A 15,354-nucleotide genomic window follows, 5' to 3' on the forward strand; every position below is an offset into this window, starting at 1 on the left:
CCAGCTAAGACCAGCTTGGCCAGCTGAGAAGAGGCCAAAACATCTCTATAAACTACCTGCTGACCAGCTAAAACCAGCCAACCGGCTTATGCTGGTTTTAGCTGTTTTTTCAACAGGGATAATGCTACATACATCTGGCCTCTTTTCTAATAATTCAACGGCTTGTCATCAGTTGCTCCATAGTAGGCAGGTATGCATTAAATAGTTTTATTTCAATATAAAAAGTATTTTCGTTACTTCATAACACTATGGTAGAACCATTGATATGGAGTATTCACACTTTCATACTTTTCAAGAGCATTGACAGTCTCTTGTGACCTGGCAGTCAATGGGACAGTCACGAGCCTCCCAGTTGTCATCCAAAATATCTTACATTTTGTTGAGGATATTTTATTTGCATGACAGTGTTCCTTCACTCATGTAAGCCTCATCCACTCCTGATGGCAAAATGGATGTATTAGCAAATTACAAAATGGGAAAGTACACTGGGAGGGCAAAATGAAGAGTTTTTTTTCCCCTTGCAACTTGTTTTTTTGGCTTGTTAATAGCAGTTTGCTGTGCTGATTGGGTGCACTCTGATCTGTCCTCCCAGCCCTGTCCCGGTCCAACGTTCGAATAATAGTTGTGTCCACGTCGGGTTCAGGTATTTAAAGACACAATATGTAGGTTTTCATCACTAGAGGTCACATCCACAATAACAGCTTTTAACAGCTTTTGTTAACTCTATGAAGGAGGCTATTCACGGATGTGGTCAATTTTTTTCACCTTTTACAGTTCTTCAAATGAATAAATTACATAGAGTATCCAAGCAAAGGACATTTACATTGTGAAAGAAACTTATCACTGACTTAGTCTGTAGCATGAGTATAAGCACTTAAAAAATTCATATTGACATTCTAAGTTACGACATCGGTTTCTTTAAAGACACAGAAGGCACAGATTATGGTAAGTTTTCTTTATTTGAAGTATAAAGGGTGACATGTTAGGGCCATTCCTTTCTTGTCTTCACTTGCCATTACAACAGAACTGGTCTTTTCACCTCTAGAGAGAAGAACTGCCACCTGCAGAAAACTGCCAGTGTTTTAATGAACTATGGGGCTAGTCATTTGTTTTTGGAGTGGAAATAATAAAGCATGTAAACCTACCAGATGTTGTTTGTTCATGCAGAACGTCTCCTGGTCATTTATTATGATTCCACCTGATCCTTCAGGATTCTCCACACACTGGACAGGGGACTAAATATAGCATTTGTTAATGTCATTAAGTACTTTTAAGAATTTTAAATATCTGTTAGGTTCAACACTATACTAGAACTGCCAAATAGAAGCACTATTGTAAGCCGTTTACTCTCAGCATTATTGTTTACGGCCACCCATTTTCTTATTTCATACAGAAATACAAACCATTTCACAAATGTAAATCAATTTTCACACATACCTTGATTTGACCCACTGAGGGTTGTTGTGGGATACAGTGTAAAGCACCCTAAAAACAAATGTAAAAATAGTTAGCAGGACCTCAATCCAGAGTATGATTTTACCATCATAATAAACACTTGAACTCCTCCAAAAGAAGAAATTCACGTTTAACCTGCATGACTTATCATAGACCTGCCTTGACTTTACTAAAAACAAAAAATTAAGGTTAAGAATTTTTTGGTTTATCTTGACCATAACTCATGGATCGGGCCTTGTAGGTTTCCAAACTTTAAACATAATTTTAACCACCACACCACAGGTTGTACATAAAGCATTTTTAAAACTTTATTCACAACTGTAATATTCAAAAGGCCTCATTATATACCTCAAGTTAATTGGTTAAGAGTGATCTCGACAGATGAACAATTGGCCAAAAACAAGGCAACAAAAATTGAATTTTTAAATAATAGGAAATTATAGACCCTAGACTAATCACAGATGTGACATGCAGCGGTTTACAGAAGCCACATGGCTAATAGGCTAACAATCGACGTTTTTGTAGCAACCCAAATGATAACACTGCTGACATTGTTACATATAAAAAAAGCTTCAATAGTTGCTCAATATTATCCTATCTTTTTAAAAGTAATGATTGAGTAATTACGATAAAAATATTAACCATGGTATACGTAGCCTACCATAACAACTGTTTTCCACAACTCACAAAAAATGGTGCACCATCTAACGGAAGTTACTAACAATCTTTTTCTTTTTTTTTTTGTAGCAACCTAAATGTATCACTGCTGCCATTGTTACATATATGAAAAGCTTCAATAGATACTCAATATTATCCTATCTTCTTTATTAGTAACAATTGAATAATAAAGGTTTTGATAAAAATACTGTACACGTAGCTTACCATAACAACTGTCAATCTGAGAACAAAATGGTTTCTAACGGAAGTCCTCCAAAGACTAGCAGCATGAAATTTATATGAATAAAAAATAGATGACAAATAAAATTGTAACAAATAATTACTCCACTTTATAAATTAAGCAACTTTCATATTGTTTAACTATATATTAAATGTTTTATATGAGAATTATTTTTAGACAGAATTAGCAGTCACAAACTTTTATTTTAGCAACTAAATATTGTTTGTTTGTTTTTTTGTTTTTTTTAACAGCACATTTATTACATGCCAAGTACAAGCTTTACAAATAATAGCCATAAAATCATATTAAGCTATTTATTTTATTAAAACAAACTTATCTGTCACTTCCCTGTCTGTCTCCTCAGTCCTAGCCGGATTTTGCTGATGTCGCCATGTTCTGAATTTATAGAGTAGTGGTTTATCTCCTTTTGGTCTCATAATCAACATGATAAATGTGAACATAGTACAGAAAAAAAAAATTAAGTAACATTGTTATATAAAACGGTGTGTGTGATGTGGTGGTTACCTACAAATGAAACTGTTATATATGCATGCACAGGATGCAGTATGATCAAAAACCAAAAGCCCACAGAACAACCCACTGAGAATGAGCAAGCAAATAACATGAGCAGTTACTTCTGATTACTTCCCATAAAATAACACTAAATGCACTTTTGATCCTTGTAACAAATGGTGCATTATTAACTGTAGAGCTAACTAATGTTATAATGTTTAATTGCATATCTAAACCATTATCAACAGTCAAACATAACATTTCTAAACTGAAACCCAAATGATTGAAATTTAATCAATCATTGAATCAATTAATCTAATCATGTCAACTTCAGGGGCAAAATATACATATTCTTTCATGAAAATTGAAACTGTATAGAAGTTTAACACAGAGCTGAATCTTCAAAGGTCTGATTCTGCCACAAGACTCAAGAGCTTCTGAACTCAGCTGCTCTCACAAATCGCAATGGTAGGTCCACCAAACTGGAAAAACAAACTCAAAAGCCAACAGAAAGCCTTATTGTCTTCAAATGCAACACTCCTGACGACCAGGAACTCTGATTTGGTGTCCATGACAATCAGAAACTCTGGGTTTTCGCCCATGGTGACTGAAGACATTGGCATGGCTTCCACAATGGATGGAGGCTCTGGTGTGGGAAACTGGACAGGGCGAGGGGCAACTCTGGCAGATGAGATGGTAGGTGGATTAGCTCTGGCAGGTGCTGACTCTGGCTAAAGCATGGCATGTTGTGTGCAGATTTCATTTTCCAACAGGACTTGGCACCTGCACACAGTGCCATAGCTACCAGTACCTGGTTTGAGGACCATGGTATCCCTGTTCTTAATTGGCCAGCAAACTCGTCTGACCTTAACCCATAGAAAATCTAGAGCTGAAGGCCACTATCAGAGCATCCTGGGCTCATAACACCTGAGCAGTGCCACAGACTGATCGACTCCAAGCTGCATTGCTGCAGTAATTCAGGCAGTTGGCCAGTCATTTCAGTTGGCCAAGATTTCTAAAAGTCCTTTCTTTGTATTGGTCTTAAATAATATTCTAATTTTATGAGATACTGAATTTGGGATTTTCATTAGTTGTCAGTTATAATCATCAAAATTAAGAGAAATAAACATTTGAAATATATCAGTCTATGTGTAGTAAATGAATATCATATACAAGATTCTCTTTTTGAATGGAATTAGTGAAATAATTAAACTTTTTGATGATATTCTAATTATATGGCCAGCACCTGTGTGTGTGTGTGTGTATATATATATAGAGAGAGAGAGAGAGACCAACCTGAAACTTCATCAGGCATATTGAGGCTGATATCCAGGTCAAGCTCACTCCAAAAGCAGTCCCTCAGCAATGCATTATTGCCAGGTAAAAGGTAGCAAGCAATATGAAAGAAACTCCTCAATATAGGCAACATAGGCCTCAATACTATGTCCTCTTTTACAAATGGAAAGTTTTGTTAACTTAAATGGATCAAAACCGAACTTAAAGTTCAACTAACAGAAAATTTGAACTACAGTTAATTTCTTTTAATTGGAATTAACATGAATATATGCTACAAAAAAACTGCTAAAGTGTAGACTTATGGTAGGGAGGACTGCTAATTTTTAAATGTAAAGTTTGTAGGCCTGTTGTCACACTTGCGGCTACTTATGGTTTAATTATGGCTCGCTATTAAAAAAAAAAAAAGTGAAATTGGCTCTCTGTATTAGCATTAAATTGGACACTAGTGTACTAAATGTTGTTTAGTATTGGATTTTCCTTTTTTCACAGATTTCCTAACTTGTTTATTCAGAAAATATAATCAATGGGACATTTTTGAAAATAACTCTTCTTCAACAAAATGCATTAAGCTGAAAGAATATAATTGTTCTTATCACTTTTGTTTTTGTTATTTTTTTTATTACACATTTTATGATATTTGTACTATTTATTTGTTTATAAACTGTTATAGTTGTTTTAAAATTATCTATACAACTGAACCGTGATATTGAAATGTTTCCTTTTTTCCATGAATATAGCCACTTTTGCTGACATGGCATTAAATCATAAATGAATAAATTTACAGACTTTCTTTATTCAGGAGAGGACATATTCATATTGACATTCTACTGTAAGTTGCTACATAGATCATTTGAAAGGCAAAGAAGACAGATTATGGTAAAATTATTTTATTTGAAGTATAAAGGGTAAGACGTTAAGGTCTTGGGAAGCATCCCTTCTTGTCTTCACTTGCCATTACAACAGAAATGGTCTTTTAACCTCTAGAGAGAAGAACTGCCACCTGCAAAATAAAAACAGTCTTTTAATATAATATGACACTGGTTATTTGGTTTATGGAGTGGAAATAATAAAGCATGTAAACCTACCGGGTGTTGTTCGTTCATGGCAAACGTATCCTGGTCGTTTATTATGATTCCACCTGATCCTTCAGGGTTCTCCACACACTGGACAGGGGACTAAATATAACATTGCATTTATCAATGTCATTAATTCATTTTAAGAATTTACCCAGAGATTATGTTCATCAGAGACCAGAACACCTAGATGCGCACCGTGGACAGATCACCAGATGATCTCCCAACTGAGTCTGGTTTTTCCCAAGGTTTTTGGGATGAGGTCCCTGCTTGCTTTGTTGGGGACACTTAATTTCTAGCAATTATCATCAAATTGATTACATAGGCCGTCTCTCCATTTAACAAATTGTTAAATCTCATCATTATACATCCCTATCACTGTATTCTTCTTTATACTGTGCGTTTGCGCTTTTTTTACAAGTGCTTTGATACATCCTGTGTTGTTAAAAGCGCTATATTAATAAAAATTTTGATTGATTGATTGATAAGAAATGCTGATGAAGTATTGTTCATTCTTAGTTCATGCTCATTCTTAGTTCAACTAATGTTAACCAATGATCCTAATTGTAAATTATTTCAGATTTCATACAGAAATACAAATCACTTCACAAAAAAATACCTTAATTTGACCCACTGAGGGTTGATGAGGGAGACAGTCTGTTGTATCCTGAAAACAAATGCAAATAAACGTTAGTTAGCAGGACCTCAATCCAGAGTGTGATTTTTTTTTTTTTTTTTTTTGACCATCGTAATGAAGACCTGAACAGCTCAAAAGTCATATTCGTTTAAACTGCATGTTTTATTATGACCCTGCCCCTAAAGTTACTGAAAGAAAAATTAAGGTTATTAAGAATTTCTGTTTGTCATGACAATAACTCATGGATCGGGCCTCGTAGGTTTCCAAACTAGAACTTCAACCAAGACACCACAAATTGTACATAAAGCATTTTAAAACTTTATGTGCTACTAATAATATTCACAACTATAATATTCAAATTGCCTCAATTTAAGTGGTAACAGCACTTTGACGATCTTGACAGATAAACAATGCTGACATTGTTACATACAAAAAAAATAGCAACTGAGTACTCAAATAATCCTAAATTACAAAAGCAGTATATAATTGAGCAATTAAAAATTTGATCAAAAATATTAACCACGGTATACGTAGTGTCACGGGTGTGATAGGCAGGCAAGCAAACAACGAATATAAATGAAAACAATAAAGTATTTAATCCACATTCGGGATGAAAGTAAATGATATACATACAGGCAGGCAGATATACAAATGAACAAAATCAAAAGCTTCACTATGCTCAATATTATCAAATCTTTTTGAAAAGTAATGACTTAAGTAATTAAATGTTTTGATTAAAACACAGCTAACAATGACAATTAACGAACTAAAGGCAGGGCATAAGAACTGTTTTCCACAAAAACATAAAAAAGGTCCAGAGATCTATTACAGTCCTCCCGGAAGGTGCGTCATGCACCTAAAGAAATTTATTCAAAATAACTAAATTGGGGATACCAAATCTTGGGAGGAGGTTCTGGTGGAGGACGGCCCCCCAGGAGGGATAACAGACAGTCCAAGGAACAGCGGAGGGAGGAGCCAGGAGAAGACAGGAGGAGTCCGGTAGGAGGAGATCAGAGCCCAGCTATGGTGGTCCACAGTGGAGCCGACGGAGGGAGGAGCCATGGAGGAGGAAGCCATCGATCCATGGGGCCGACCGACGGCGGCGGAGCAGGTGGTGGAGGAACTGAGGCGGAGAACAAACCTGTCAGCTTCACTGTGGCGTCGAGGCGCTGGAGGTCCAAGGCGGCGCCGCAGTCTTCGGCGATGAATTTATGGAAAGGCGCGTGGCCAAGCGATTGAGGACTGAGGGTGAAGCCGGAGGGAAGGAGGAGCCTGACAGAGCCGGTGGGATGGAGGGGCGAGTGAAGCCGGAGAGATATCCCGGTCGACGGATGGTCTGCGACAGACCAAGGCGGAGCCTGAACGATGGAAAAGCTGGTGGACTGACGGACCACGGTGGAGAGGAGGGAGCTAGGATCCCAGGGGGAGCCGGCGGGTCTTACCAAGGAGGAGTCTGGGTCTCGATATGGGCTGCGACGGCAGAGGATCAAAAACCTCGGCGGCGATGGAACCGGCAGACCCGTGGCGAGCTCTGGATGGTGAGCTGAGGTGAGCGCAGGGGCTGCTGGGATCCATCGGTGGCGTTGACCAGGTGGGAGGAGGGAAAACTGGAAGCGCCGCGGCGCCAGCACTGGAGGATGCACGAGGCGTGGGCACTGGAACGGGACGGGCGCGCGCGCGTGGCGCGGGCACTGAATTAAGCGCACGCAAGAACTAAGCAAGCGGAGCGCGCACGTGTGCGGGCAATGGAGGGAGTTTTGATCCAGCAGCCCTATAAACCAGCTCACCCCAGCCGATGTGCAGTGTACGGAGCTCCATCCTTATTGCAGTCAAATCGCATTACCGTTGAGCCCTGTTGCTGGCTAACGCAATGTTCTGATGTATTCGGCTGGGTCCTGTTGCTCCACGGCTCTGTCGCTGTCTCTGGCGATGGGTCCGTGGTGTGCGCTGACTGCCCCGTGTCAGCGGTGGGCTCAGGCTGGGCTCGACCATGCGGTGAAGGGCTGAGCTGGGCTCTGGATCCTGAGTGGGGCTGGTGTCGGTGTCCTCCAGCGCAACGGTCATCGACGATTTGCACGACACCAGCACCCACTCGTAAGCGGCGATGCTCTCTCGAGGACCGCTCCGGACAGCTGCGCCTGATTGAAAAAGTTGATTTCCGCATCATGTCTCAAAAGCTGAGAGAATCAAATAGCGGGTATATTCCTCAAACATCCCTTGCTCCAGCAGGAGGTATGAAAGTCACTTTATTTATACAGTGACAAACAAAAATAAAAGAAATTATCGCGCTAAAGCTTGTTATAGTATCGGTCCGATCTTCTGTCACGGGTGTGATAGGCAGGCAAGCAAACAACGAATATAAATGAAAACAATAAAGTATTTAATCCATATTCGGGAATGAAAGTAAACGATATACATACAGGCAGGCAGATATACGGAACAAAATCACACGCAACTATGGACGAGATCGGACAAACGGAACTGAAAACACAGGACTTAAATACACCGGGTTAAATGGACTAAATTAACTACACACAGCTGATGACAATGACAATTAACGAACTAAAGGCAGGGCACACAGAGCACATGGCACACGACAAAAACATAAACAAAGAGTCCAGAGACGTGACACGTAGCCTACCATAACAACTGTTTTCCACAACTCACAAAAAATGGTGCACCATCCGATCACTGGCGTAGAAATCTCTCATAGTACATGAATTAATTACAGACAAAAGTTTTGACGCGCTCTGCCTGACTGAAACATGGCTGAAACCTAACTTACATCAGTTTAAATGAGTCAACTCCATCAGGGTACTTATGATAAGCAACGAGGCCCGCCGCAGGTCGAACAGGTGTTGGAGCTATTATCGTGAGCCAAATGTTATCAGAGAACTGGAATTGCTATAACTCTTTTGAACTGCTTGATCTTAATGTTACGCTTTATGGATGCTACAAAGAAATCTCTGTTATCTCTTTCTCTTATCTCTGTGTATAGACCACCAGGATTATGTAGATTTTCTTAAGGAATTTGCTGATTTTATTTCAGACTTAATAATTAATAAAGACAGAGCACTTATTATCGGTGATTTCAACATTCATGTTGGTCCCAAATAATACAGTAGGAGCTACTTTCCTCAAATTTATAACATCTTTTGGGCTAAAGAAAATGTAATCGGCCCAACTCACTGCTGTAAGCATACATTAGATTTAATTATTTCGCATGGCATCGATGTTTTAGACCTAGATATCTTACCTCTGTGTAATCACTGATCATTTCCTCATCCTATAAACTTTCTGTAAGTGAGATTAACCGGCCATCTCTGTCCAACTACCACAGAACCATTATCCCAACACTGTAGATAAATTCACAAATAACCTACCAGATCTATCTGACCAATGGCTAACCTGACCAAAGCAGATGATCTTGAACAAATGACCAGCAGTATGTGCAGTATCTTCACTCCCATTAGATACTGTCTCTCCCATCAAGTTAAAACAGATTAGAGAGAATAAAAGTGTACCATGAGCAATAGTCATACACACTCTCTCAGCTGTGGTTCACTAGACATATGGCGAAGTCTAAGCTAGAGGTTTTTAGAATTGCCTACAAGGACATTATGTGCACTTTGCAGACAGTCACTAAAAGCAGCCAGACTTTGTGTAAATCATTGAAAGCAACCAAAACAATCCGAGATTTTTATTTAATACAGTGGCTAGATTAACAAATGATCGGTCAAATAAATGCACAACTCTCAGTTAAGTAGCAATGACTTCATACAATTCTTCACTAATAAAATAGATAATATCAGACTTAAAATAATTCAACCCTTAACTGTCCCTTTAGTCCAGCCTCACTCAGTACCCAGCAAATTCAGTTACAGTCTAACCATAGGACAGGAAGAGTTAAATAAACTAATCACTAAGTCTAAATCTGCCACATGTGTATTAGATCCTATTCAACTAAATTTCTGAAAGATATATTACCAGCAGCTGGTGAACCTCTTCTAAATATTATTAACATTCCCTATCATTAGGTCTTAAACTTCAAATTAGCAATTATTAAGCCTATGATCAAAAAACCACAACTTACATCTATAATGAACTATCTAATTACACCGATATCAAATCTCCCATTTATATCAAAAATATTAGAAAAAGTTGTGTCAGCGCAGCTATGCTCCTTCTTAAAGATGAATGATGTCTTGAGGAGTTTCAGTCAGGTTTCTGACATACCATCACAGAAACCGCATTAATTAAAATCACTATCCTGCTCTTATCCTCCGACCGAGGCTGCGTCTTTTATTTATTGGATCTCACTGATATAAACGTTACACCGACAGTTAAAGACTTGGGTGTGATATTGGACAGCAACCTGTCCTTCAACACCATATCACTCATGTTACAAAATCTGCCTACTTGCATCTTCAGAAATGGAGGCTAAACTTGACACAGCTCTCTCTCAGATGCAGAAAAGCTAGTTCATGCATTCATGACATCTAGACTGGATTACTGTAATTTTAGGTTGTCCAGCATCTTCAATAAACAAGCTTCAGTTAGTGCAGAACGCTCTTGTTTGTTCTTACCAGGACAAGGAAATATGATCATATAACCCCAGTTTGCATCCTCCCTGCACTGGCTGCCTGTTCATTTCAATTGATTATAAAGTACTGTTACTGACCTACAAGGCTCTAAATGGTTTAGCCCCATTTATCTGACCAGCCTTCTGTCAAGCTACAACCCGGACGCTCTTTAAGATCTCAAAACTCAGGACTCCTGGTAGTTCCTCGTATAGGAAAGTCTACTAAAGGTGGTCGTGCGTTTTCACATTTAACACCCAAACTCTGGAATAACCTTCCTGCAAATGTTCGGGGATCAGACACACTCTCTCAGTTTAAGTCTAGGCTAAAGACATATCTTTTTAGCAAAGCATACTTGTAAAGATTAACATAAACCTATGCTACAGTACATCGTGATTCCCAATAGTATGAATGGCCGCTACTCTAATTATCCTTTTGTCTCCACCTCGGGATGTACATCCCAGGCATCTAGTCTACCGAGCCTCTCCAGTGGACCCAGTGAGAGATGACCTTCCTGTTATTATGACGTCGAGAAAACTCAACCTTTTGTCTGGACTAATTCTATCTTGGACTTTCTGCATTGTAACTCATCCTGCTGTTTTGTAATGCATCCTGTTGTGTGGTGACTTGCTTATGTCTGTGGAATGATTTGCTTTTGTTATGTAATAATTTGCTTTTGTGAAGCTGCTTTGGAACAATAGCCATTGTAAAAAGCGCTATACAAATAAACTTGAATTGAATTGAATTGAATCTAATGGAAGTCCTCCAAAGACTTGCCATGTGAAATTTATTCAAAATAAAAAAATAGGTGATTAACAAATAAAATTGTTAAAAATAATTACACCATTTTATAAATTAAGCAACTGCTTATTCTTTAACTATATGTTAAATTAGTAGGAGTCTCAGCTAATATTGTTGCAGCACATTTATTACATGCTTTATAAATAATAAATAAACAGCTGTAAAAGCAGAACAAGCTGTTTATTTTAATTAAAACAAACCTGTCACTTCACTGTTTCCTCAGTCACTACCAAATTTTGCTGCTGTCTTCTTGTCCTGAATTTATGGAAAGTACATCCTTTGGTTTACATCCTTTAGTGGTTTAGTGGAATCTTCTGAAGTTTCTTCCATATGTTGGTCTCATATTCTGCTGAGACACTGAACATAAAACCCTGATTGATTGTTCAATAAAATTATGTGTGCGATGCGGTGGTTATCTACAAATGAAACTGCTATATATGCATGCACAGGATGCAGTATGATTCAAAACCAAAATCCCACAGACCAACCCACCAAGAATAAGCAAGCAACTAACATGTGAGCAGTTACTTCTGATTACTTTCCATAAAATAACATTAAATGTACTTTCTATCTTTATAACAGCAAATGCATTATTAACTGTATTGTTTTTAAAAACAATAATGTTTTAATTATTTGATTGCATATTTGAACTCTTTTTCAACAGTCAAACATCATGTTTGAAGCTAAAACCGAAATGATTGCAATTTTCATTCCTGTTTTGTCATACATTAGAAACATTATATATATATATATATATATATATATATATATATATATATATGTACAAACTTGTATAAATCATCTAAACCAGCAACATGTGTGTGTGTGTGTGTGTGTGTGTAAACATGATTGATTGAGTGTTTCTTTCCTGAAACATTGTGCCTGTATGCAAATTCAATTCAACACAGAACTGAAACTTGAAAAGCCTGATTCTGCATCATGACTCAAAAGCTGCTGAATCAAATAGCGGATTTGAGTATGAACAAACATGCCTTGTTTAAATGTAAAGTCAAGTCACCTTTATTTATATAGTGCTTATCAATGCAGATTGTGTCAAAGCACTTTATAGTATCGAATAGGATAACAGAGTGTTAGTAATCTGGCCAGACAAAACCAGCAGTTAAATTCCAACGCAGCAAAGTCAGATTGCGTAAACTAGGACTCATCTGTTTCCTGTGGTCTTGGCCGTCAAGGTCTTCATTGGTAATCTGTCTCTTCTCTGGGCTGAATATTTCTCTTGTTATTATCGGACTGCCTTGATTTGCTATTTTGCTTTTACATGTATGTCTGTCGTCTCATTGCTACCTGCCTCACTAACCTGCACTTTGTTTACTGCACTCCCCATTTTCTTCATTCCCAAATTTGAGGACCTCCTGCAATGGTTCTTTAGGTCTTTGATCACTCAAGGGGCGGTCGGAGTACTGACAAACAACTGCTAACACCCACTGGCCAGGCTCTATGAATGAAGGCAAACGCTCTGTTACAGGATTTTGGAAGTTTTTTTTTTTGACTCAGTATGCCTGAAAATGTTCCCCAGCTCTCATTGTATTACCAATTCAGTGGGACATTATAACATAGATTGAACAGGCCTATACTGAACTTTGTCCCCAAGATAAGTTGTTCGTCCCAGACAACCTTCTAGAAAGAACTATAACACAGGTCCGTTCTTCACTCAGCTCTTGTCATCCTGGTAATGACGAGATCCAGATTCTTCAAAATTAGTTATGGTGGCCATCTTTGAGAAAAGATATGATTAAATTGATTCGACAGTTCCACATATGTAATACCCAGAAACCGTCCCACAAATAGCCAGCAGGTCATCTCTGTCCATGCCACAGCGTCCCAGCTCACAAATAGCCATAGATTATTCAGAATATTCAGAAATGGGACTTCTGAATATTCACCAATAAATTAGATTGCATCCATTTGTACCCCTTTAGGCTTTTATAGGGGTGGGAAGATCATTCCACCAGCCAGGAACGGTGAACGAGAATGTTTTGGAGAGTGATTTTGAGACTCTCTGTGACCACAATGCTTTGCTCACTTGCAGATCTCAGTCTTCTGGAGGGGATGTAGATTTGTAATAGTGAGTGGAAGTAGGAAGTAGTGAGTGACACCAAAAATTACACTTTTAGTAAGTTTTTGACTTGGAGTCCTCATTACTTGTTTGTCTTAGTTTAATGGTTTACATGCATTTGCAAAAATATATGCATGCAAAAATATATAGAAATAATTTTATACTCATTGGAGCACCAGTCTCCATCCTAGTGTATCATCTTCAGAAGTCCGTACACTTAAGGAGTTTCGAAGTCTTTTCAAAGATTAATTGAATTATACAGGTTTTTTGCGAGATGTGTGTGTTCTTTAACGTTCCACCTGAAAACAAAGATGCTGTCATGTCAAACACCTCATGAAAAAAGAAAGCTGTCTTATTTACAACTGTGATGATGAGAGCTTATCAGGATGAACTAAAAGCTGGATTTGTTAAATGTATGTGAAATATTTAAAGTTCACAGCATAGAATCTTTAAAATGCATCTGAAAGTTTTACACACCGGCCTGTTATTATGGTGACATTTCCACACCTAGAAATGTGATGCTTAATAAAATGAACTATGATTGGTTGTTTGACATGTCGTTTAAATGGCCTCATGGGCAGGCCTTGGCCAGTGAAAGCTGCCCCCACCTTGAACCTACCCACTTTTTAACAATTTAAAACACATAACAGGCAAATGAAAGTGCAGTCACAGGTATTTATTGCAAAAACAAGCAGTATAGCAGCATTCCAACACACCTTTTATTATTCATTAATCCGTTAAAGGATTTTTAGGGCTGCATTTAGATTTGCTGGAACCGGAACTGGAAATACATTAAAAAAAATGTATTAAAAATTAAATTGCCAGTACTTTATAAAAAATTTGTACACTGACTACACACAGACTTGAAATATGAATACTATATGAATTGTGATGGTAGTTGTATCTTATATCGTTTTATTGACAAATGGTTGGTTTTGGGGCAGGATTTGGTCACATGCTCTTAAATGTGTAAATAATGGAATATAAATAAAACTGTTGGGCCATTAGCAAAAATGGCGAAATTACTACCAATATTCATAAAAAAATGTATTAAAAATTAAATTCCCAGTACTTTTCACATGGCATATTGACTCCAAGACAGTCTTATTTAAAGCAACGGAGAATGATGCATGTTGAAAAAAGGATGATAAAGGCGTACCTAGCATCAAAAAGTGACACCAAGTAGTCCTGATCAAGCTTCAATATATGATGATTTAGGAGTGAGAACGAGAATCTAACAGAATGCATAGTCAGATATAAAAAGCTGGATGATGAGTAACTTCTTAATGTTAAATTTTGTGAATCAGTGTTGCAGTTGTTTGTTGTAGACAGTGCAGTTGATTTAAACTTCACATTTAATTGAACAAATCAGGTCTGTTCCATCTGAAGATTTGTCTCTGAAGTATTTTCTGAAAACATCATCCCTCACAAGTGATAGTAGATGCTTTGCAAAGTTTCTGATTGATCCGCATTTTGCCTGGTTGCCACTCTAATGGCGAGAACTTCATGAATATGGAAAACATTAATAATGGCATTTACCTGGTGTCTGCAGTGTTTTGTTGTTTTCTAAGCTTTGATATTATGCAATACTGTTGTTGTAGATTTTGTCATGAAACCAACAACCCAGGCCCGGATAGGCTATTCGTTGTTATAGAACTACATGACGCAGAAGTAATGCAATAAAAATTCCAACTTAAACTCAGTGAACAGGAGAATTATTAAGAGAACAAACAACCACAGGACAGGAACAAATTGGAGACAAGAATCATGGAGTTCAGAAGGCCATGGAGGTGCTTTGGTTTGAAGTTCCAGTTTTGTGGATATTTCATCTTTATGATTTTTTGCTCCTTTTTACAGGACGCAAGATATTCTAAGTCACTTAAACCTCTTCAAAAACACAGATACCTGTAAAATTACTTTAATTGAAGTATATAGGATGAGATGTTAAGGCATTGGGAAGGATTTCTCTTTCTTGACTTTACTTGCTGTTACAACAGACCTAGTCTGGTGGAGTTTTTCACCTC

At 37.8% G+C, this 15,354-nt stretch overlaps 2 long non-coding RNA genes across 3 annotated transcripts; both read right to left on the minus strand.

The window, feature by feature from the left end:
- Window positions 1-940: 940 nt before the first annotated feature.
- LOC122326220 lies at window positions 941-3,605 on the minus strand. 2 transcript variants are annotated; one of them, XR_006247446.1, is made up of 4 exons: window positions 2,883-3,605; window positions 1,438-2,749; window positions 1,146-1,235; window positions 941-1,061 (listed from the first exon to the last, which is right to left on the minus strand). It is a non-coding gene; the product is annotated as an uncharacterized LOC122326220 (long non-coding RNA). The 2 variants fall into 2 exon arrangements; XR_006247445.1 differs by lacking the exon at window positions 2,883-3,605 and having other exon boundaries at window positions 1,438-2,875.
- A 1,283-nt stretch (window positions 3,606-4,888) lies between these two features.
- On the minus strand, window positions 4,889-11,661 carry LOC122326221. Its single transcript, XR_006247447.1, has 4 exons — window positions 11,454-11,661; window positions 5,855-5,902; window positions 5,248-5,337; window positions 4,889-5,162 (listed from the first exon to the last, which is right to left on the minus strand). It is a non-coding gene; the product is annotated as an uncharacterized LOC122326221 (long non-coding RNA).
- Between the last annotated feature and the right edge of the window lie 3,693 nt (window positions 11,662-15,354).

Source organism: Puntigrus tetrazona, chromosome 21, assembly GCF_018831695.1.
Source record: "Puntigrus tetrazona isolate hp1 chromosome 21, ASM1883169v1, whole genome shotgun sequence".
NCBI classification, from domain to species: Eukaryota; Metazoa; Chordata; class Actinopteri; order Cypriniformes; family Cyprinidae; genus Puntigrus; species Puntigrus tetrazona.